We start from the raw sequence: 25533 nt of genomic DNA, 5'->3' as shown, positions 1-25533 counted from the left end.
CGCCGAGTATTGCCAAACTCTAGATGGCGCTAATAGTTTTTTTCGACACTAGTGCAAGTTCTCACTTATAAAAGTCACCCATACTCTATCTAATTAGTTTTTAGGGTTTGTTAGCTGTTATATGTTTATAATTTTTCGCTCACATAAATAGATTATTTTCTGGTAGTGTGTTCACTAAACACCACTAAAATTCCCTGCAGTCTAAACATTTTTGCATGTAAAATCGTAATCCATGTGAAAAATGCTCGATCTGAGCCCCCACAATGCCAGTCCCCCCCCCCCCCGATGTGATGAGTAGAAAAGGTATAAAGAGTTTTCTTATTTGGAGAACCACAAAAAATAGCAGGTTGCGATTACGAGACAACTGTCATTGGTAGCCACCCACAATCCTTGAAGTACTTAATTAGTAGAACCCATCTTTATCCCTCGTCACACACCTTGGAGAAGGTGACTTAACTAGAGATAGAGCAAAACAAGAAAAGGTGATGGAAATACTTCTTTCCGTGTGTGATTCAGGGACTGTGGTTTATCTGTATTTTCTGGTGTGTGGTACAGAAGATGAATATTCACCATTTGCCCCACCAACTAGCAGAAAATTGCAGCCAGACCTACAGTTTCCTCATAGAATGCTTCGTAAAGCCAAATATGGTTAGAGACCCTGGTAACTCATTTCAAGTTAATGTGACTCCTAAAAGGATTATTTGGAGTAATTCTAGACCAGCTGATGCTTGGACCAAATACATTCCGCCACTTGCAAACTCGAAAGAGTTCTTGGCGTTCAACACCACAGCATTTTCTACAACTTCAGGTGGACTGTTTATCGTTTTTTCTAGAACTGTGCACTCAAATAAGGCAACAAATTATGTATTGTGATCTGATATTTAAAATCTGATACGCACTGATACCAGAATCTGATACCAGAGTAATTTTATGCTGCGAGAAGGATTTGGTTCTGTTGCTGACACGGTTTTCTTACTTGCTGATGAAATCAGAACCTTAACAGGACCAGAGCCAGATTAAAATAAACCATTATTGGGGTCTATTACCAGGAAAAAAATATGCTGACTTGCTATCGGCTTTCGGAAAAAAAGTAAAAAAAAAAGACCCGTCAGTTTTCTAGTTTTCTCTAACAAACTATGGTAGTAACATTTTCAACAAATTAATTAAAAAAAACTTTTTCCCCAAAATAAATTTTTCATAGAAAAGTAAAGAACTCCATTAAAAAATAATGAGCAAAAATAATATAGAATAATCTACCAAACGTGAAACTACCACAAATCAGCATCGATAAATAACTGTATCCCAAAACGAACAGAAATTACAATAAATAATCGAGTCAAATTCAAAACGAGCAGAAATTAACACAAGTTGGGTGCAAAACCCTTATGCCTTCCCAAGGCCAGAGCAAATTTTGCACTTTACTGAAAAAATATAATTTTTTTACTTTTATAACTTTAATAAATCAAATAATATCAACATTTTGATTACTGAATATCAGTATATGTATATTAAACTGACAATGCACATTCATTTGTATTTTTTCAGTAAAGTACAAATTATATTCTGGCCTTGAGAGGGCATAGGGGTTTAGCGCCCAACTTATGTTAATTTCTGCTCGTTTTGAGTTTGAATCGGTTATTTATTGTAATTTCTGTTCGTTTTGGGTTTCATTAATTTATCGATGCTGATTTGTTCTAGTTTTACGCTTGGTAGATTATTTGATTTTATTTTTGCTCATTTTTGTTTAATGGAGTTCTTTACTTTTCTTTGAAAAACTTATTTTGTGGAAAAAGTTTTTTTAATTAATTTCTGTTCGTTTTATATTGATATAGTCTTTTCAGGGAAAAAGAAAATAATACTATAATCTTTTCGTTTTTTAAGACTTTATAGTTTTGCCTGCGATTTGTGTGCTGGAGAAAAATTTTCAGCAATTTTTAACAACATACTCCCTTTTAAAAATCTGGACACAAATAGTACTGTTCAATTTAGTTTCATACCTCGTCTAGCTGACCTGAAATGGAAAACTTGATACCATTCGCCAAAAAAATCTGTTTACTTTCTTGCTTGGATACACTTACGCTATTTTGATTTGGTTAAATTTTAAGAGCAGAAATGGGAGGATCGGTGTGGGAGGGTGGGAGTGGAAGGGATATTAGTTGCCCTCAAATCACTTTCGACTATTAAAAAGGGCATCAGCCCTTTCTATTTTCAATCGAATGAGCCCTTTTCGAAGGTCCCACAACATACGAACATACGAAGTGCCCTGGTCTAAACAACAACAACAACAAAAAATAATACATTATAACCACTTCGATCTTTACTATAAAAATGTCAAGCCTTCCAATCACCTTCGACTATTAAAAAGGGCACCAGGCCTTTCGATTTCCAATCGAATGAACCCTTTTGGAAACGACAACACGTTCTATAAACACCTTATATGGCCCCAGGGCATAAATTACAACCCTTACCTTAAGGTCTGTTAGGGTGGTTGTCATCCTCTAAGACCGAATTTCCAGAACTTTCAACTACGTTAAACAACTTGGCTATCTCAAAAGTTTTGATTGGATGTGTTTGGGGAAAAGGTGGGCGTAAGAGGGGCGATAGTCGCTCTCCAATCACTTTCAACTATTAAAATGGCCCTAGCCCTTTCAATTTTCAATTAAATGAGCCCTTTTGAAGTTTCTACGACAAAATTAAAGTTTTCTCGAGTGCTGGGGGGGGGGGGAGGGGTCATTCTCAAAGACCAAATTTCCAGAACTTTCTACTACGTTGAACAAAATGGCTATCTGAAAATTTTGATTGGATGTGTTTAGAGGAATGGTGGGCGTGATAGGGGGGGCTAGTTACCCTCCAATCACTTTCGAATATTATAAAGGGACTAGCCCTCTCAATTTCAAATTGAATGAACCCCTTTTGAAGTTTTACGACAACTCTATCTATAAAAACCTTATATGCCCCCAGGGCAAAACTTACAACCTTTGCCCTTGAGGCTCTGGGGGGTTTGTCATCCTTAAATACATAATTTCCAGAACTTTCAACTACGTTGAACAAAATGGTTATCTCTAAACTTTGATTGAATGTTTTTGGGAAAATGGTGGGCATAAAAGGGAGGTTAATTCCACTCACTTTCGACTATTAAAAAGGACAATTTCAATTTCCAATCCAATGAGCAGCTTTTTGAAATTTCTATAACAACTTTATAAATAAACTTTATATGTCCCTAGGGCATAACTCAAAACTCTTGCACTAAAGGCTCTGATGGGGTTTTCGTCCTAAAAGACCTAATTTTCAAGAACTTCAAACTGCGTTGAACAAACTGGATATCTCAAATTTTTGATTGGATGTGTTTGGGAAAATGGTGGGCGTGAGAGGGGCGTTAGTCGTACTTAAAGACCTAATTTCCAAAACTTTCAACTACGTTGAAAGCCGTTTGAATTTCCGTTGAACTACGTTTGAATTTCCGGTGAACTACGTTGAACGGCACTAGCCGTTTGAATTTCCAATCGAATGAGCCCCTTTTCAGGTTTCTATGACAAATATTTCAATTAAAACCTTATATGCCCCCAGGGCATTACTTATAACCCCTGCTCTAAAGACTGTGGGGGGGAGTGTCCTACTCAAAGGTATAATTTCCTAAACTTTGAACTGTGTGGAACAAAATGGGTATCTCAAAATCTTTATTAGATGTGTTTGGGGAAATGGAGGGCGTGGTAGGGGTGTTTTGCTTTCCAATCACTTTTGACTAATTAAAAGTGCACTAGCCATTTCAATTTCCAATCGAATGAGCCCTTTTTGAAGTTTCTATGACAACACGTTCTATAAAAACATTATATGTCCCCTGGGCATAATTTACAACCCTTGCCCTGAGGGCTGTGGGGGTTGTCATCCTCAAAGACCTAATTTCCAGAACTTAAAACTATATTGAATAAAATGGCTATATCAAAGTTTTGATCAGAGGTGTTTGGGGAAAAGGTGGGCGTAAAAGGCGGATTAGTTGCCCTATGACCACTTTCGACTATTAAAAAGGGCACTAACCCTTTGAATCTCCCATCGAATGAGCCTTTTTAAAAGTTTCTATGACACCTTCTAAAAAAAAACTTATATGCCCACAGGGCATAACTTACAACACTTGCCCCAAGGGCAGTGGGGGACTGTCCTCAAAAACATAATTTCTATCTGGAAATCAACTACACTGAACAATATGGCTATCTCAAAATTTTGATTGAATATGTTTCGGGATACGGTGGGCGTGGAAGGGGTGTTAGTCGCCTTCCAATCACTTTCGACTACTAAAAAGGGCACAAGCCACTCCAATTTTCAATTGAATGAGCGCTTTTCAAAGTTTCTACGACAACTCCTTCCATACGAAGTGCCCTGCTCTAAAGGGAAAAATTAATAAATGATACATTGTGCCAAACATCGTTCTTATGTGCCCCCAGGGCATAACTTAAAACCCTTGCCCTGAGGGTTATGGGGGAGTGTCGTCCTCTTTACTTAGTCCCCGTTTCTTGTCTCGGTCTCGAACGCCCCGGTTCTTTACTTAGGCAGCGCGATCGCGCTGCCTGTGATTTATAAAACAACTTTCTATATAAGCCTTATATGCCCCCAGAGCTTAACTTACAACCCTTGCACTGAGGGCTCTGAGGGGGTTATCATCCTGAAAGACCTAATTTCCAGAACGTTCAACTATGTTGAACAAAATGGAAATCTCAAAATTTTGATTGGATGTGTTTTGGAAAATGGTGGGCGTGAGAGGGGCGTTAGTCGCCCCTCTCACACTATTATAAAGGGCATTAGTGATAGTAAATCACTTTCAACTATTATAAAGGGCACTAGACCTTTCAATTTCCAATTGAATTAGCCCTTTTGAAGTTTCTACGACAACACTTTCAAAAAAAAACTTTATATGCCCCAGGGCATAACTTACAACCCTTGCCCTGAGGGTTTTGGGGGGAAGGGGTTGTCATCCTTAAAGAAATAATTTCCAAAACTTTCAACTAAGTTGAATAAAATGGCTATCTAAAAATTTTGATTGGATGTGTTTGGGGAAAAGGTGGGCGTGAGAGGGGGGTTAGTTGCCCTCAATTCACTTTCGACAATTAAAAAGGGTACTAGCCCTTTGAATTTCAAATCGAAAGAGCCCATTTTCAAGTTTCTACGACAAATATTTGCATAAGAACCTTATATGACCCCAGGGCATAACTTATAATCCTTGCCCTGAGGGTTGTGGCGGAGTGTCCTCCTCAAAAATATATTTGTATCTGGAAATCAACTACGCTGAACAAAATGGCTATCTCAAAATTTTATTGGATGTGTTTGGGGAAATTATTGACGTGGGGGGGGGGGGCTAGTTGCCCTCCAATCACTTTTGACCATTGAAAAGGACACTAGCCCTTTGAATTTCCAATCAAATGAATCTTTTTTGAAGTTTCTACGACAACGTCTTCTATAAAAACCTCATATGCCCCAAGGCATGACTTAAAACCCTTGCCCTGAAGGTTGTGCGGGAGTGTCCTTCTCAAAAACATATTTTCTATCAGGAAATCAAATACGCTGAACAAAATGACTATATCAAAATTTTGATGGGATGTGTTTGGGGGAATGATGGGCATGGGGGGGGGGCTAGTTGTCCTCCAATCACTTTCGGCTATAAAAAAGGGTACTAGCCCTTCGATTTCCAATCAAATGAGCCCGTTTTGAAGTTTCTACGACAACACCTTCTATAAAAACCTTATATTAAATCAAAAACATTCAGAAATTAAATAAAAATTATAAGTGTTTTTTAATTGAAAGTAAGGAGCGACATTGAAACTTAAAACGAACAGAAATTACTATGTATATGAAAGGGGCTGTCCCCCTCTCAGCGCCTCACTCTTTACGCAAAAATTTGACTCTGGCTCACAGCTTTATTTTTTTAAACAATAAAAAACTTTAGCATAAAGAGTGAGGCGTTTAGGAAGGGACAACCCCTTTTATATACGAAATAATTTCTGTTCGTTTTAAGTTTTACTGTCGCTCCTTACTTTCAGTTTTACAAAAACTTGTTTTTTTATTTAATCTTTGAAAGAGGCTGGATATTATTTGCTGTCGGTGGCGACAACCAATTGCAATCGACTGCAATAGGCTACGTGGGTTTCTATTGGTTTTGGAAGCAATTGTCTTTGTGAGCAAAATTCAGGCTGTTGGCTTTCAATTACGCCTCAGTTATTTTACTCTTCTGTATAAACCAAATCGTGCGTCAGGCCATGATTATTGTTCATTTCGCACCAAATTTATTCAGCATAGAGCTAGTTTAAACAGTGCAAACCTTGAATTTAGGAATGGAAATTACAGGTTCTGCCCTTCAGCCCATTTGAAAGATTACTTACTTACTTAGGTCCCGGCCATCCTCGTGGGATGTTTTGGGACCACTCCTCTTGCTGGCTCATGCGTAAGGGCTCGGTACATTGCTCTATTCAAGAGAGATGGTTTCTTGGCTAAATGGGTGGCGGTGGCAAGCCACTCCTCTCCACCACCTTGCAGAGGCCGTTGTCCGTAAATCTGGATCCTCCGCCCTTTCGCAGTTGTCCTCCTATAGGGGATCCGCCCACGATGGTGTTCTGCTTCACCATGCAATTTAACCCATTGCTGGGATTCGGGATTTGAAAGATTAGCAAAGGTTGGTGCACATTCTAAAGGTGACACTTGCGATTAGCACAAATATTTGTGAAAGTATATATGAAACATCTCATATTTTAGACCCGAGTATGCACTCAGCTACCAAAAGAGATTTTTCGTGAAAACGAGTGTTCCTGGGCAACCCTGGGCAAGTGTTACTTGTTGCTGAGGGAAGGATCTGCACCAAATTTTTTTTACAGCAATTTGTACCTGAGAATGGGGTGCTCTGCCAAATCTCAAAACTGATTAAAATGATACCCAACACAGGTAGCCGAGTCAACAGGTAGTTCCACTCCCTTTACAAGAAATTGTAAGCCAGCTGGTGACTAATGAGTGTGGTCCAAAGCATTAAAGCCATGATTCCCAACGTGGGGCACTGACCCCACCAGTAGGGCATGGCAATATTTAGGTGAGTCAGAGTCTTAATTTTGAAAAAAAAATTTTTTTTAAGTGAATGAGGTTACATTCATACAAGAGCGGATCAAGGATTTTTTTTCGGGGGGGGGGGTTACTAATTTTTGACTCAGTTTTCGACTAATTTTACTGAATTTTACCTAGGTTTTACTAATTTTCAACTTATTTTCGACTCGGTAAAAATTTCGGGGCGGGGGGTTCAAACCGGGTAACCCCCCCCCCCGGATACGGCCTTGCATTCATATACATTTAAAGGGCCAGAAAGATGCATGATAGCATTTCAATGTGTATAAAAGATGTTGTATAAAAGACAGTGTATAAAAGTATAAAACAGTGTATAAAAGATGTTGTATTGAGACAAAAATTTTAATTAGTATAAAATATGCCTAGGAGATGACCCGAAAACAATACCAAGTTAATGACCTTTTAAGCTTCCTTCAGATAAATACATGTAAAATTTTGAATAAAAAAAATTTATGTATCTCAAGGGAGACATCAGAACCTTAAGACATGCTGATGGCATTGCCCATAATTGGTTGCAAACCACCGCATTAAAGTTTTAAGTCAATATTATATACTAAAACTTGTTGAAGGCTTCTGAAAAATCAAGGTATATTCAATAAGTCTATTTGAGGGCATGGAGGGGGGTTAAAAATCAAGTAGAGACGAAAGTTAAGTGTTCTTAGTGACCGGGTAGGTTGAGAAAAACCCAGAATATACCCCATTTCTAAGTTGCTTCGCCAATTTTATACCCACATTAAGCTTTTTTTTTACTGTTAGAATGGTTAATCCCATGGAGCTCAAATAGTGCACCTACTGTGTATGGATTTTTAGCTACGCCCCGTATATATTTCACTTTTAAATTATATATGAGCAATTTCACTTAAAATAAAAGCCTACTTGGGAAACCATATGTTCACTAAGTATTTATTTCACTTCCTGAGATAAACACCTTTTTTACAACATATTTTCATGAAAAGCCAGATTGTCCTTGTAAAGTCGCTAGAGTTGACCAACAAATCGCTTTTTGAATGCTTTGAATGGTATACTTCCTGAAATAAACTTTTTTTTTACTTGTTAAAGTCGCTAAAGTTTACAAATAAGCTGCTTTTAGAATGCTTGAAGAAGCATAAATGAATTATTCCCATAATTTGGCTATTTGTAAAGTATTGAATCATAGACGCGAGAAATATCCCGGGAACGATTAATCTTAGAATCAGATATAGACGGGAAAAGCTGCCATTAGCACAACTCCGCATCGCTGAATGAATATCCAACAAATCAACCGCTTGCTTCCATTTGCTTTCTACGCTACAAATACTTTGAATAAAAAGGTCTTCTTTTTTGGTGATTTATTAGACTTACGTGCAGTTATTCCTGCATAGAAGTTCCTAGTTTGTGGGATTCTGAGGGCGTCAAAAACGCTGCCAATTTTAAACTTTCTATTCGTATGGTTCTCATAACTTCTTACGACTAGACATCCAAACCCATTTTATCTTGAATATTGATTTGATTCACTATGTAATGTAAGTGCAAAAAAGAAATGAATAAATAAAGAAAATGAAGAAGCTGTGTGTTGATTCAGCTTGAATCAACTTTTCTACTCTTCACAACCTAAAGTACCCAGGACCGAGAAAATTAAATCTGATCGTTTTAGTTAGATATATAAGCGCCAATTTTCATAAGGTTTGTGAATTTTATGGTAAAAGCACAAAAATTGGCACTCATATGTAGAAAAATACGGAGAATCCGACAGGAGACAGGAGACCACGTTTTTCCACACGGAAAAAAGTGTATTTTTGAAATTGAAGGATTTGGGCGTTTGAAGGGTTTTTTCTGGTTGATTCGAGTCTACTGATTCTGAGCATGTGCCCGCTTTTGAAATCATCTCATTAGTTTCCGAGTTATCGTCATTTTCATCCTCACGGGTCGTACTCTTTTCTGTATACTAAGGTAGTAAAGGCACTTAGGATACCTTTCATGGCTAAATCGAGTATGCTGAGTCTGAAAATATGCTTACTTTTAATATACAACCACCCATTACTGAGTTATCTCCACTTTCATCATCGCCGGTTGTAGACTATCTTTCATACTTCTACATTACAAACTCTGGTTCTTCTTAATGAGCAAGTGACGACTGTGGTCTGAATGAATGGACCATTTGCGGGTTTAAAAACGCGACTGGAAAGACCCCACATCGCTAACAGGTTTAACAAAGAAAAGAAGAAAATCCACGTGGCACGCACTTTCTAAAGAGAAAGCATATGAGAAGAGAACAAGGAACGTACAATTTACCTTTAATAAATGATGTTTTCTTTTATAAATGTAGTGTCATGTGCAATATCAGCCGAACCTGCAGATTCGCACGCCACCATTTGCCATCAGATGGCCGCATACATTAATGATCATTATCAAGTATTTTGCAATCATTATCAAGTCATTATTCAGTCATAATCATTATCAAGAATTAAAATCAAGTATTTTGCAGTAGGCATTAAGACATGGCTAATTGTAGAAAAAGCCAAGACAGATAGTCCGAGTAGTTGAGAAGCAAACCTGAGAAAAGCCCTTTTTAGGGTTGTATAAAAATGATGTCATTTCATTTGTTGAAAGATAAGTCTATCTATAATCCATCCATAGGTCAATTCTAGGGCAGAACTAAGGGATGAAAGATCGGATTGATTTTGGGTTGTCACGTGACGGACAAAGTCCACTGGACTTATATGCGAAATATGGACTGAACTTGGTTGGACTTACAGGCGGCGAACAAGTGAAACCTAAGCCTAATAGTCTTGGCCGCTTGTTGTTTAAAGGTGGAATATTAACGTGGAATAAAGGTGGAATAAGGTGGAATAAAGGTGGAAAGTTGTCATAAATATTAACATATGACCAACAAGTCCCCTGGAATTGCAACCAAACTGTGGATTCTGATGTAGTTGTGATTGCAACAGCTTTGTTCCAGCAGCTTCAGATTAAAAACCTGTTTGTCATATATGGGCATGGAACAAAGACAAAAATACTGCCCATTCACGATATTACTTATCGTCTAGGACCTGATAGGTCTCGCAGCCTTCTCTTTTTGCATGCCTTCTGTGGATGCGATACAATTTCTTGTTTTGCTTTTCATGGAAAGGATGGTGTTTGGAAGACCTCGAAAGCTTTAGAATCGATTCTTCCGACTTTCGTTACTCTGAGCACATCAGGAGCATCGCTCCTAGATTGTCACTTTACAGACATCCAGCGATTTGTCATCGTTCTCAAGCGGCTTGTCTGAAGTGAACAGTCTGCGAAAGGAGCTTTTCACACGAAAAACAGCCGGAAGGGAAAGACTACCCCCAGAAGCGGCTGCTCTTGACCAGCATACCAAACGCGTTTACTTGCAGGCCTAGATATGGGCATCATCATGTTGTTCGGAACTCTCCCCACTGGATCCAGGTCTATACACCTGGGTGAGGCATGATGGAAGCTGGGAGCCCTTCTGGACTAATCTTCCTGAGGCAGCGACAATTTGCAAAGAACTGCTCAAATGTGGCTGAAAAACAAAGTGCAAAAACAGGTTCAAATGTGCAAAAGCTTCCCTTAAATGCACAGATCTCTGTTCGTGCAAAGGTTGTGATAAGCAGTACAATCAGTAGTGTACTATTTGTAGCTTTAATTGTCAGAAGCCGATTTCGACCTGTATCCTGTCCGTGAGAACCTCATTTTCCTTTTTATTAATGAAACAAGCCGAAATCGAAATCGGCCGAAATCGGCCGATTTCGATGTCGGTCGATCGAAATCGGTCGATGAAACAAGCCGAAATCGGCTATTTCATTCCTATGATCCATGTGATTGTTTAACTATTTTGAAATACCTGAAGTAGTTTAGTATTCTACGTTTTATTATCATAATAGTATGCTTCTCACGACCGAAATTCCTCAAGTCAAGCTGTTTGAGTTGAATAAATGATTTTTTTTGTCCTGAAAGCTTATTGGGGAGATCTGAAACGGTAATTAATTACTTACAATCAAAAATGTATGATCTCCTTCGGAATGTTATAGGGAGGATATGAGTTCTTGTTAGAGTATGGTATAGAAACCGTGGTTATGAAATAGTTAAATCCTGAACCAAGCAATCGATTACAAAAATAACTACATTTTTTGGATCGAGAGACTCGAATTAGTCAGAATTAAATACAAAAAAGCAATTTTTTTTTAGCTGAAAGTAAGGAGTGACATTAAAACTTAAAACGAACAGAAATTATTCCGTATGTGAAAGGGGCTGTCCCCTCGTCAATGCCTCGCTCTTTACGCTAAAGTTTTTTATTGTTTAAAAAAATAGAGTTGTGAGAAAGTCAAACTTTAGCGTAAAGAGCAAGGCGTTGAGGAGGGGACAGCCCCTTTCATATAGGGAATAATTTCTGTTCGTTCTAAGTTTTAATGTCACTCCTTACTTTCAGTTAAAAAAAACTTATTTTTTTATTTAATTTTTGAACGTTTTTGAATAAATGCAGGTTTTGATCTTGGCTCACAGTATATGAATAATTAAAACAAAATTTTCATATTAATTTACTTTTTTTTTCGGTTAAATGGATTTTGTGAAAGTTGTTTAATTTTATTTACGAACGTTTTTATTAGTAATAAATATACGTAACTTACGAATTAACTTACGTAACAAACTTCTATATTCGTATATTTTTATTACGTATATTAGGGGGTTTGCTCCCTAGTCAATACCTTGCTCTTTATGCGGAAGTTCGAATTTTGTTCCAATTCTTTAAAAATGACCGCTTAATCACAAAGGCCGTTAATTAGAATAAATAGCTCTTATGAAAGTACTAAAAAATCTCTGGCTTAAAATGTGAGGTATTGACTAGGGGGTGAACCCAATCATATATGTAATATTTTCTGTTCGTTTAAGGTTTTAATGTTGCTGCTGTTGCAGTTGAAAAACTTTTTTTTATATTTAATTTCTGATCTTTTTTTAAATAATGCTGGGAAGTCCGGCGTCCCCTTCATAGCAATGTCCATTCCCCCATGAAAACTTCCTTCATGGAAAGATCCTCCTACATAACCCCGACCTCAGGCACGTACGAAGGAATTTGTTTCAGGGGGGGGCAATTTGTTTCGGGGGGGGGCCAAATCCTCCAAACCCATTATTCTGTGAGAAAAATCAGAAAATTATGGGAAAATGAAAAAAATCGTGAGATTTAAGGGGGGCCCGGGACCGGAGGCCCCCCAGCGTACGTCCCTGCCCGACCCCCCCCCCCCCACCACTACCAGGAAAAATCTCCCCTAAAAACGTCTGTACTGTATACTTCCCAATAACCAATAGACCTACTATATTTTAACATTGGGTAAAGTTCATAACTTTCAGCCCTCCTCCCGAAAACTTCGAGGGATTAAGTCATCCTAAAAGACATACTTATTATATTTTCGAACATGCTGAACAAAATGGCCATCTCAAAATTTTGATCAGGTGACTTTGGGAAAACAATGAGCGTGGGAGGGGGCCTAGTTGCCCTCCATTTTTTGGTCACTTAAAAAGGGCACTAGAACTTTTAATTTACATTAAAATGAGCCCTCCCACGGTATTCTAGGACCACTGGGTCGATAAGATCAACCCTGGGGAAAAAAAAAAATAAACACGCACCCGTGATTTTTCTTCTGGCAAAAAATGCAAAATTCTACATTTTTGTAGATAGGAGCTTGAAACCTCTACAGTAGGGTTCTCTGAACACGGGATATGATGGTGTGATTTTCATTAAGGTTCTATAACTTTTAGGGGTTCTTTCCCCCTTTTTTCGAAAATCATCAAAATTTTCTCAGGCGCGTAACTTTTGATGGGTAGGATTAAACTTGATGAAACTTATATATTTGAAATCAGCATTAAAATCTGATCTTTTTGATGGATCTATTTGTATCAAAATACCGTTTTCTAGAGTTTCGGTTACCATTGAGGTCCCAATAACCAATACTATATGTTAACCACAGTTTATAGAATTATCCAGTAAGTTTATCACAGATCATTTCTGGTCTTCATTTTTGGTGCGAACAAAAAGCTCTTCCCACTTATTTCTGAATTAGCGGGTTAGTCTGTTTCAGTCAATCGATGAGAAATGGTTACAAAGTGCATTATTCGTAATAGCGGGTTTCCCCTCGTTTCGCGTCCAAGAAAAATCTGACTTGTCTACCGTGAAAAGATCTAATGCCGCTTATGTTTATATCTGGAAAAACGTTCTCTGGAGCACTCTCACCTTGGTCCGGGTTTTTATAATGGGTGTGATAGGGAATGATCATACTGCTAATTTTATAAACTGTGATGTTAACATTGGGTAAAGTTCATAACTTTCAGCCCTCCTCTTGGGGGCTTCGAGGGATTAAGTTATCCTAAAAGACATAGTTATAATATTTTCGACTATGCTAAACAAAATGGTTATCTCAAAATTTTGATCGGGTGACTTTGGGAAAAAATGAGTGTGGGAGGGAGCCTAGTTGCCCTCCATTTTTTCGGTCACTTAAAAAGGGCACTATAACTTTTAATTTTCATTCCAATGAGCCCTCTCGCGATATTCTAGGACTACTGTTTCGATACGATCCCCCCTGGGGAAAAAACAACAAATAAACACGTATGCGTGATCTTTCTTTTGGAAAAAAATTGAAAATTCCACATTTTTGTAGATAGGAGCTTGAAACCTCTACTGTAGGGTTCTCTGATACGCTGAATATGATGGTGGGATTTTCATTAAGGCCTTATAACTTTTAGGGGGTCTTTCCCCCTTTTTTCAAAAATCAGCCAAATTTTCTCAGGCGCGTAACTTTTGATAGTAAAATTAAACTTGATGAAACTTATATATTTGAAATCAGAATTAAAATCTGATTCTTTTGATGTATCTATTGGTATCAAAATTTGTTTTTTAGAGTTTCAGTTACCATTGAGCCGGGTCGCTCCTTACTTACAGTTCGTTACCACAAACTGTTTGAAAGATATCTTAAACTCGGTCATCGCTCATTCTCGAAATTCCGTTTTTTTTCTTCGCGTGGAAAAACACAAAGTAGCGCGAAACCGCGGAGACAAATTTGAATCGGCGAATTAGTCGATTCTTCACATTTTCCGTAACATTTTCACCAGTTTCTATGCGATTACGATGAAAAATACAAACTCAGAAAGCGGAAATTACTCAGAAGTGCAAGGAACGTAGTGATGAAAATGGTGATAACTCAGTAACCAGGAGTCGGACGAAAAAGTAAGCACATTCTTGCTATCAGGAGAGACAAATTAGCCAGAAACGACCGTCTGATCGGAAAAATTTTCCCTCTGTAAGTCAGCTATTTTCTCCCACGAAGAAAAACGCGAAACAGCTCGATAATCGCGTCGGAAAATGTGGTTCTATCCCCAGTCAGATTTTCCATATTTTTCTGCACATGTCTGCCAAATTTCATGCTATAACCATAAAATGCACAAACCTGACGCTTATGTACCTAACTATTTGAAGTGTTTAAGTGGACACTTACACCACCTTATTCAAGGGCGTATCCAGGATTTTTATTTGGAGCAGGTACTTTATTTGAGGGGTGGGGGCTAGGGGTTACAAAAAACTTTAAAAGACGTATCAAAATTTTGTTTATATAAACTTTTGTTACGTTTTTAACGAGGCAAACAAAAAGAAAGAGGGGAGGGGAATTCAAACCCGATAACCGTGCCCTGGATTATCTTAAAATCCCGATAAGCAAATGTGCCTTAGAAAAGGGTGCCAAATTAAAAATACATGTGGGTAAAAATTAAAATCGTTGTTAAATTTATTTAATTCATTTTGTCACTTAGTTTCATGATTCAACGTGCAAATGCTGACAAAAAAAGTGATACTGCCCTAAAACATTCAAATTTCAAAAAACGAAAAATAATAGAAAGCTAAAATCGTTGTCAAAAATTAAAATCGTTGTCAAATTTATTTAATTAATTTTCTCACTTAGTTTCATGATTAAACGTGCAAATACTGACAAAAAGTAATACTGCCCTAAAACATTCAAATTTCAAAACACGAAAAATAATAGAAAGTTAAAATCGTTGTCAGAAATTAAAATCGTTATAAAATTTATTTAATTCATTTTCTCACTTAATTTCATGATTAAACATGCAAATACTGACAAAAAAGTGATACTGCCCTAAAACATTCAAATTTCAAAAAAAAAAATTATAGAAAGTTAAAATCGTTGTCAAAAATTAAAATCGTTGTCAAATTTATTGAATTCATTTTCTCACTTAGTTTCATTATTAAACGTGCAAATACTGACAAAAAAGTGATACTGCCCTAAAACTTTCAAATTTCAAAAAACGAAAAATATTACAAAGTTGTGGTTTCGAGCATGAATAGGCCTAAGAAGAGCCCGGGGGCGGCATAGGATTAGTTTTTGTTGTCCTTGGCATTTTAAGAAAGTTTTATCTCTGGAATTGCCAATCTAAATGGGTATAACCACTTTAAAATGCAACAACTTTAATTTTTCCTATTCTGATGTGCTTAGCACAAAGTAATTTTATGTATACGAATCAAATAGATTGAATGGGTCTCATTCTTCAATAAAAATACAATGTACCATGCAGGAACAATCAAGAATTTCTAATGAACAGCTAACACGTATCTCACGGTAGGTGTCGAGCGTCCTGGTCCAGAGTGTATTCATTTTAGACCCCTAATTACTGCATCTTATTTTGTAACCAAACCATTTACTCTTTTGCTACAGATAACGATTCTCAATAAGTAAATGGATCTCAATCGGGAAGGTGTCATAACATCGAACAGTCAGAAGCACGAACGTCAGGAGCAGTACAAAATCCGTCATAACATCGACATAAAATCAGTCAGAACCTCGAACCGTCATAACATCGAAAATTGTAAAACATTAGTTTTTGGAGTTTAGCGGGGGAAGGTACCTAGGCTTGGTCACGTATTTAATATATGCTATGCTTTACTCCCACCCCCACCCCCTGATGTGCAAATATATATTCAAAATTTGTTTCTAAACTGTTATATACTTATTACTTATTACTAATATATAAATTTATAAATTTTTTTAGAAGTTATGCCGGTTTGAGGTTCTGACGGTTCGATGTTATGACGTTTCGTGCTTGTGACGGTTCGCCGAAATGGTAGCACCCCGTCTCAATCTAATGTATGTCTGTTTCTGTGGCCGCCCTTTATAAATTATTAGACTGCTTATCTGATCGCCAAGAACCTTTAAGGTTGTTGAGCACACTCTTGCAAAGGTTAAAAAAACCCTCCCAAGGCCATGTTAATACTTTTCGCACTGACTGAAATTACAGACCCCTTAATACAGATGCTTGGTAATTCTTTCCAGCCACATTATTCACATTTTTGGGGTACTCATTTAACAGGTAAATTAATTATGAATTCCGTCACCTAACGCACTTCTGAAACTCCACAAAACTCCACTTCTTTTTCAAAAAATTCTCGAATTTTGTATTCAACAATTTCGTCAATTTGGTATTCAACCTATTTTTTTAAATACCTGTTTAAGTTTAAAATACTTTCGTAATTTTAATATGAATGAAAATTTACAGGGAGAATTTCTAGGAGTATGTTTTTTGGGGGCGAATAGTCGGGGTAATTCTTTGAGGGGAGGGAAAATTTCCATATTAAAATGATTGTTGTTTACACATCTTTTTCCGAGGGATGAATTTCTACGAGGAGAACTTTTCAAATACTTTTAAATTTACAAATACGATCGTAAGTAACACGCGGGGGCTAATTTCCCACAGGAGAAATTTTCCAGGGGGAATTTTCTACTAGGAATATTTTCCACGAAGGGGTAGTTTTCCAAGGGGGGGGGGGCATTTTCTGGGAGGAATTTTACGCGGGAAATTTCCTGGAATTCCCTTTTCTTTGAGATCGCAGTAACGCATGACCTATAAGCTAGTACTGGTAAAATACATACCTCACATGAGAGCAGTGTGTAAAGAGCAGTGCCTCCCATGTGTTGTTTTTATTATTATTTGCGAGTCTCATCACACTTAATAGATGGTCAGTCGCATTTGGGGTAGAAGTTCTCATTTGATTGTAAATTAAAATTCCTAGGGGTTTTATAGTGACAGAATGTAACTAGAAGGTAACCTGAAGCCCCCTCAATTCCCATATTTTCCGGCTGTCCTCACAAACCTAGGTGTCACCAGGTCTAAATTCCAAGATTTTCATTCTGTTGAACATGGTCATAAGGCCCGAAAATGTCCCTCCAAGGAGGACTTGGTTTGTGCAGACAGATAGCGCACACAAATCAAATGCCTCATAAAATAACATTTTAGTAGAAAACTAGAAGTGGTACAAAATTTTGAAATCTAAGCTGTGCAATGAATTTTCATCTAGGTGATTGTAGGACATTAGAGATCATTAAGATCAAAAATAGTATTATGGTAGTCCAGAATCAAAATTGATGACTTTTCATATTTAGTGTTGCGTTGTCGACAATCTTGTACTTTAAGGGTTGTGAAGCTTGCTGTCTACGGGCTAATATTACAATATAGACGTCTAGAATCAAACTCACGCTAAGCACGTGTTTAAAAAAATGGTGCAAATGTCTAACCTGTGACACCTATCGCATGACTGAAAACATGTAATATTAAACTTTGCCTAAGCGAATTCATGCAAGGGTTTTAAATATGTATGATTGGAGGGCTCTAAGTAGATCTATAATTACAAATTTATACTATTCTCCTTCAGCTTTACTATTCCAACCCTAAAACTGTTCAGTTATATGTAGGTTCAGTTGCAGAGGGGCACTGTTGCTTTGGGTTCACTTACACGGGTGTTCAGTTATGCGTGCACCATTTCAAAAGCTCTGATCTTGTTGATTACTATTCCGAGTCTAATATTTCTATTTGGAAATCGGAAATCAAAATTAGTTAGGCTAATATTTCGCAAATAGTGTTTCGTTTTTACAAAAGAATGTATTAAAGAATCTTTGAGGTTAATAATTACGGATTCAAGGCTGTTGTTACATACTATTGAAAATCCAAGTCATGGAATATTTCTTCATCTGGATGACTAGAGGCCCATAAATAGTACCCTTGAGTCAATGTCCCTTCATGCGTATTGACATATTCTACCTTTTAGCTCTTTCGGCTCGTGATCATTCAGGGACTATGAGAGAAAGGGTTCTAAATGATTGAATTAAGATTTCAGCATGATTGCTCGGTCAAAACTATTTAAATACCTGCTTCCCAACTCGTGTTTGATTTCCATCAAAGTTTAACGGTTCCCCAGGTCTTTCACGGCTATTAAACGGTTCCACACGTCTTTAACGGGTATTTAACGGTTCCACACGTTTTTAACGTGTATTTAATGGTTCCACGCGTTTTTAACAGGTATTTAGCGGTTCCACAAGTCTGAGGCGAATAGTGCAAGATAGAAGCCCAAAATTATAGCTCAATAAGCAATTGTTTAAGAAATGGGATTTGTTTCGACCAAAATTGGTTTTGGGAATTTCTGACGATTATTGGGGCTAAGACCACAAATTGGACACAAAAATCAAGATTAGTTAAGGACATATTTCACAAATGGTGGATATGTTCTACTTTGCGAAAAATCTGAGCAATGCTGGGAGTTCCAATCTCTGTCGTTGGTTGGAGCAAAGCTGGTCCATTAGTTCTGATCCCCTCCTATCATCCCTGACCTTTCTACCCACAACATCACTTATTTAGACATATTATGGGTGCTTTAACTCGTGATCATTTACACCTACTTAATGGTTAAATGGTTTTAACTGGAAATTATAAAAGTTATAGTGTGACTTTCGTAAGTCAAAATGCACTGAGCGCATATGTTACAAAGGGCGTTTAATTTTTATCAAAGTTGGCATTAAGGGGATCTTGAGCTGCTTGGTTGCATATCTGAGGCTATTGTAGCTATAAGGAAGTCAAAAATCAGAAGATATCAGGCATATATTCCACAAATACCATTTGATTCTTCCCAAAGTTGGTAGTTTTGATCCTGAGGTTCTTGATCAAACAGTTCGTGGTAATGAACTGTAAAAAAGGAGTGACCCGGCTCAATAGTAGTTGAAACTCTAAAAAACGGAATTTTGGTACCAGTAGATACATCAAAACAATTGGATTTTTATGCTGATTTCAAATATATCGTTCATCAAGTTTAGCTTTATCTGTTAAAAGTTACGAGCCTAAGAAAACTTGCCTTATTTCACACCATCAGATTCAGCGTATCAGCGAACTCTATTATAGAAGTTTCAAGCTCCTATTAGAGGCAACGCTATAGCGGTGCCTATAGTAAAGGCCATACGGCTCCAGGGTTTTATTATTTATTATTATTTTTTTTCCATATGCACTTCATATGGAAGGGGTTGTCTTAAAAACTTCAAAGGGGGCTCATTCAATTGGAAATCGAGAGTTATAGTGCCCTTTTTAATAGTCGAAAGTGAATGGAGGGCAACTAGCCCCCCCCACGCCAATCATTTCCCCAAACACATCTAATAAAAATTTTGAGATAGCAATTTGGTTCAGCATAGTCGATTTCCAGATAGAAAATATGTTTTTGAGGAGGACACTCACCCACAACCCTCAGGGCAAGGGTTGTAAGTTATGCCCTGGGGGCATATCAGGTTTTTATAGAAGGCGTTTGTCGTAGAGACTTCAAAAAAGGCTCATTCGATTGGAAATTCAAAGGGCTAGTGCCCTTTTAATAGTCAAAAGTGATTGGAGGGCAACTAGCCCCCCCCACGACCCTCGTTCCCCCCAACACATCCAATCAAAATTTTGAGATAGCCATTTGGTTCAGCGTAGTTGATTTCCAGATAGAAAATATGTTTTCGACGAAGACACTCCCCCACAACCCTCAAGGCAAGGGTTTTAAGTTATGCACTGGGGGCATATAAGGTTTTTATAGAAGGTGTTGTCGTAGAAACTTCAAAAAAGACTCATTCGATTGGAAATTCATATGGCTAGTGCCCTTTTTAATAGTCAAAAGTGATTTGAGGGGAACTAACTGCCCTCTCACGCCCACTTTTTCCCCAAACACATCCAATCAAAATTTTGAGATAGTCATTTTATTAAGCGTAGTTTTAAGTTCTGGAAATTAGGTCTTTGAGGATGGCAACTCCCCCACAGCCTTCAGGGCAAGAGGTGTAAGTTATGGCCTGGGGGCATATAAGGTTTATTATAGACAACGTTGTCTTAGAAACTTCAGAAAGGGCTCATTCGATTAGAAATTTAAATGACTAGTTCCCTTTTTAATAGTCAAAAGTGATTCTAAGGCAACTGACACCCCTTCCACGCCCACCATTCCCCAAACACATCCAATCAAAATTTTGGTAGAGCCATTTTGTTCAACGTAGTTAAAATTTCTGGAAATTATATGTTTGAGCAGGACATTCCCCCACAGTATTCAGGGGCAAGGGTTATAAGTTATGCCCTGGGGGTATATATATAGTTCTTATGGAAGAAATCCTCGTATAAACTTCAGAGAGGGTTTACTTGATTGGAAATTGAAAGTTCTAGTTCTCTTTTTAAGCATCAAAAGCTATTGGAGGGTAACCAGCATACCCCCCTCCCAAATGCATCCATTAAAAATTTTAAGATAGCTATTTTGTTAAAAATCGTTCAAAGATCATATAATAAAAATTCCGGTGTCGACACAACCCACGTTGTAAGTTATGCCGTGGGGGCTTATATTGGTCTTATGGAATGGATGCTCGTATTAACTTCAAAGAGGGATCATTTGATTGGAAATTGAAAGTTCTAGTTCACTTTTTAAGAGTCAAAAGAGAATGGAGTATACCTACGCCCCCCCCCCTCCACGCCCTTTTTTCCTCAAACCCATCTGATAAAAACTTTGAGATAGTTTTTTTTTAAACAGTTCAAAGACCATATAACATAAACTCAGGTGTCGTCAGAACCCCCCCCCCCAGGGTCTGGGGGCTGGCGTGTTAAGTTATGCCCGGGGGCATATATTGCTCATAGGAAAGGGATTCTCGTATAAACTTCAAAGAGGGCTCATTTGATTGGAAATTGAAAGTTCTAGTTCACTTTTTAAGCGTCAAAGGCTATTGGAGTGTAATCACCGTACCCCCCCCCCCCAAATGCATCCGATACAAACTTTAAGATAGCTATTTTGTTAAAAATAGTTCGCAGATGATATAACAAAAATTCTGGTGTCGACACACCCCCCGAGGGCCCGGGGGTAGGCGTTATAAGCTATGCCCTGGGGGCTAATATTGGTCTTATGGAATGGATGGTTGTATTAACTTCAAAGAGGGATCATTTGATTGGAAATTTAAAGTTATAGTTCCCTTTTTAAGAGTCAAAAGAGATTGGAAGTCACCTCGCCCCCCCCCCCTCCATGCCTTTTTTTCAAACCCTTCCGATAAGAGCTTTGAGATAGGCTTTTTGTTTAATAGTTCAAAGGCCATATAACAAAAACTCAGGGGTCGTCAGAACCCCCCAGGGTCTGGGGGCAGGCGTTTTAAGTTATGCCCTGGGGCATATGTTGTTGTCATGAAAGGGGTTCTCGTATAAACTTCAGAGAGGGCTCATTTTATTGGATATTGAAAGTTCGAGCTCATTTTTTAATAGTCAAAAGAGATCCGAGGGAAGCTATCCCCCCCACGCCTTCTTTTTCAAAACCCATCTGATGAAAATTTTGAGAAAGACATCTTGTTAAAAAAAAAATAGTTCATAGGTCGAATAAGAAAAACTCCGGTGTCAATACAATCCCCCAGGGCACAGGGGATGACGTTCTAAGTTATGCCCTAAGGGCATGTATGGTTCTTATGATAGGTATGTTCGTATAAACTTCACAGAGGGCTCATTTGATTGGAAATTAAAAGTTCTAGTTGACTTTTTAAGAGTCAAGAGAGTTAAACTAGCCCCCCCCCACGGTCTTTTTTCCTTAAATCCGTCCGCTACAAATTTTGAGATAGCCAGTTTTTTTGAAATTGTTCAAAAATTAGATAACAAACAAGCCACCCAGAGCCCCGGGGGATAGGCGTTGTAAGTGTTGTCCTGGGGGCGTATATAGTTCTTATGAAAGGGATGCTCATATAAACTTCAGAGGGGGCTCATTTGATTGGAAATTGAAAGCTCTAGTTCAATTTTCAAGAGTAAAAAAAAATCCGAGCGCACCTAACCCCCCCCCCCCACACACCCTTTTTCTCCAAGCCCATCCGATAAAAATTTTATAATAGCTATTTCATTAAAAATAGTTCAAAGGTCAGATAACAAAAAATCCTGTGTCAACAAAACCCGCCTGGGGCCGGAGGCCGGCGTTATGTGTAATGATCTAGGGGCATATATAGTTCTTATGGAAGGGATGCTCGTATAAACTTCAGAGAGGGCTCATTTGATTTGAGATTGAAAGTTCTTGTTCACTTTTTAAGAGTCAAAAGAGATTGGAGGGCAACTAGGCCCCCCCCCTTCTCCACACCCTTAGGGCATCAGATAAAAATTTTGATATAGAGATTTTGTTAAAAAAAAAGTCCAAAGTTCTGATAACCAAAAACTCCGTTGTCGACACAGCCCCCAAGGGCCCGGGGATAGGCGCTGTAAGTTATGCCCTCGGGGCATATGGTTGTTATGGAAGGGATGCTCGTACAAAATTCCTAGAGGGCTAATTTGATTGGAAATTGATAGTTGCGATTCACTTTTTAAGAGTCAAAAGTTATTGGAGGGCAGCTAGCCTCCCCCCACACTCCATTTATTTTTTTTTCCAGAGGCACTTCACACAGAAAGGGTCGTCGTATAAACTTCAAAGGGGGCTCATTCGATTGGAAATCGAGAGTTCTAGTGCCCTTTTTAAGAGTCAAAAGTGATAAGAGACAACTACCCCCCCCCCACCTTAGCCCTTTTTCCCAAATACATCTGATAAAAAATTTGAGGCAGCCATTTTGTTAGAAATAGTTTGAAGATCATATAACAAAACTCTTTTACGTATGGTCATTTCGTTATAAATAGTTCAAAGATCAGATCAGAAAAACTCCTGTGTCGACAACCCCCCCCCCGGGTCCGGGGCAGGCGTTATCAGTAATGCTCTGGGGGCATATATGGTTTTTACGGAAGGTATGCTCGTATAAACTTCAGAGAGGGTTTGGAAATTAAAAGTTGTAGTTCATTGCCTCAGAGTGAAAAAAATCAGAGGTTAACTAGCCCCTCCCGCCCTCGACGCCTTTGGGTGTATCGGATGGATAAACCCATCTGATAAAAATTTTAGGTGACCATTTTGTTAAAAATAGTCCAACCATCAGATATTAAAACTCCAAGGTCAACACAACCCCCCAAGGCCCAGGGATAGACATTGTAAGTTTTACTCTGGAGATATATATGGTTCTTATAGAAGTGATACTCTATAAACTTCAGAGGGCTCATTTGATTGAAAATAGAAAGTTCTAGTTCACTTTTAAAGAGTTAACTGAGACCGAAGCTTAATGTAGTCCCCCCACACCCTTTTTCCCCAAACCCATCCGATAAAAATTTTGAGATTGCAATTCTGTTAAAAATAGTTCAAAAATCAGATAATAAAAACTCCGAGGTTGACACAAACCCATTTTTTTACTTTGATATTGTTACTGTGATATCAGTTTTGTTACTTTGATGAATATTAGATTTTTTTTTTTAAGTTTGATTTTAAAATAAGGAATTTTTAAAAACTCCTAGGAACAATAGATATTAATGTAAATTAATAAATAAATCTTAAAACAAGTGAAACTTAAATTGAATATGCAAATCTAGCTTGAAACGAACAAAAATCCCCACAAACAAGAGTTTGGGTATGACCTCCTTCTCTCACTGTAAAAGTCTAAAACCTATTGCGAAATTGGTGCTTTACTGGAAACTATATGCGTCTTGAACAGTCTTGGAAAGTATAAACAACATCAAATTGAATATTTTATGTATAATGATATTAATTATTGAAAGATCCATCAGTTCAAAAATCTGTTTCACTGTAATTGTATTTTTATTTTCAATACTGTAAGAACTGGAAAAGAAAATATTTGTAATATAATCCGTTTTAAGTTAAGCGCCAATGACGCAGAAGGCTTTTGGTTTTTATTTACAATTAGGAAAAAAGGCAGTATCCAAACACTTGTTTGTAGGAAACTATATTCGTCTTTAACAACTTTAAAAAGACCTAATAATTTAAACTGAATATTTGATGTATAATGATATTAATTGCTGAAAGCTGATCAGTTGAAAATTTTATTATAATTTTAATGTTTATTTTCAATATTAAGTACAAAACAAAATATTTGTCATAAAATTGGTTTTCAGTAAAGCGCCAGTGACATAGTAGGTTTTAGACTTTTACAGTGAGAGAAGGAGGTCATACCCAAACTCTTGTTTGTGGTATTTTTTGTTTGTTTCAAGCTTGATTTGCATATTCAATTTAAGTTTCACTCGTTTAAAGATTTATTTATTAATTTACACTAATATCTATAATATGTTTTTTGCATGTATTCTTTATTTACTTTCTGTTCGTTTTAAGTTTCATTTATACTTAAATAGGAAAATATTTTTTTTTCGTCTTATGCTTGATATTCATATTCAATCTAAGTATTACTCACTTTAAGATCTATTTATTCATTTGTATTGTTACTTGTTGTATATTTTTGCTATGATTGTTTATTTAATTTCTGTTTGTTTTGGTTTCATTTATTCTTTAATATTAATTTCGTGGCGTTCTGATTTTTAATTTTAAAAGGTATTTGTATCTTCTGATCTTAAGTTTAAAATGGCCTTTAATTTTCTTTTAAAAACTTATTTTTCGGAAATTTTATTTTTTAATTAACCTGCAAAACTGAGGAATTTTATATTTTTTACCAGAAGAAAGATCACGGATGCGTGTTTATTTTTCCCCAGGGGTGATCATATTGAGCCGTTGGTCCTAGAATATCGCGAGAGAGCTTATCCGAACGGAAATTAAAAGTTCTAGAGCCCTTTTTAAGTGACCAAAGATATTGGAGAGCAACTAGGCCCCCTCCCACGCTCATTTGTTTCGCAAAGTCGCTCGATTAAAATTTTGAGATATCCATTTTGTTCAGCATTTTCGAAAAATCTAATAACTATGTTTTTGAGGATGAAAATCCCCTCACAGGCCACGGGGGAGGGGTTGAAAGTTGTGAACTTTGTCCATGGTTTACATATAGCAAAGGTTATTGGGAAATATACTGACGTTTTCAGGGGGCATTTTTCTGGTGGGATCGGGTCAGGGTAGGGGGTTATGTGGGAGGATCTTTCCACGGAAAAAAAAATTTCATGGGGGAAAGGGAATTTCCAATGAAGCAGGTTCCGGATTTTCCAACATTATTTAAAAAACGATCAGAAATTAAATAAAAAACAAGTTTTTTCAGCTGGAAGTAAGGAGTAACATTAAAACTTAAAACGAACAGAAATTATTACGCATATGAGGGGGTTCGCCCCCTCATCAATACCTCGCTCTTGCCGCTAAAGTTTTTTTTAGTACTTTCG

At 37.4% G+C, this 25533-nt stretch overlaps 1 protein-coding gene across 5 annotated transcripts in view; it reads left to right on the top strand.

The window, feature by feature from the left end:
* Positions 1 to 25533, top strand: part of LOC148950065 (G protein-coupled receptor moody-like) — a 343869-nt gene that overhangs the window by 135282 nt on the left and 183054 nt on the right. Inside the window, exon 1 of one of the 5 annotated variants that reach the window (XM_089092106.1) lies at positions 6739 to 7066. The exons of the other annotated variants lie outside the window; for them this stretch is intronic. The gene's annotated coding sequence lies outside the window, so the exon portion shown is untranslated. Of the gene's footprint in view, positions 1 to 6738; positions 7067 to 25533 lie in introns of those variants that run through there. 5 annotated transcript variants of the gene reach the window in all.

This window comes from Artemia sp. Qi Xiang Cuo, chromosome 7 (assembly GCF_049724085.1).
Source record: "Artemia sp. Qi Xiang Cuo chromosome 7, ASM4972408v1, whole genome shotgun sequence".
NCBI classification, from domain to species: Eukaryota; Metazoa; Arthropoda; class Branchiopoda; order Anostraca; family Artemiidae; genus Artemia; species Artemia sp. Qi Xiang Cuo.
Note: the sequence above shows the minus strand (reverse complement) of the source record. Positions and strands in the feature narration are given on the sequence as shown.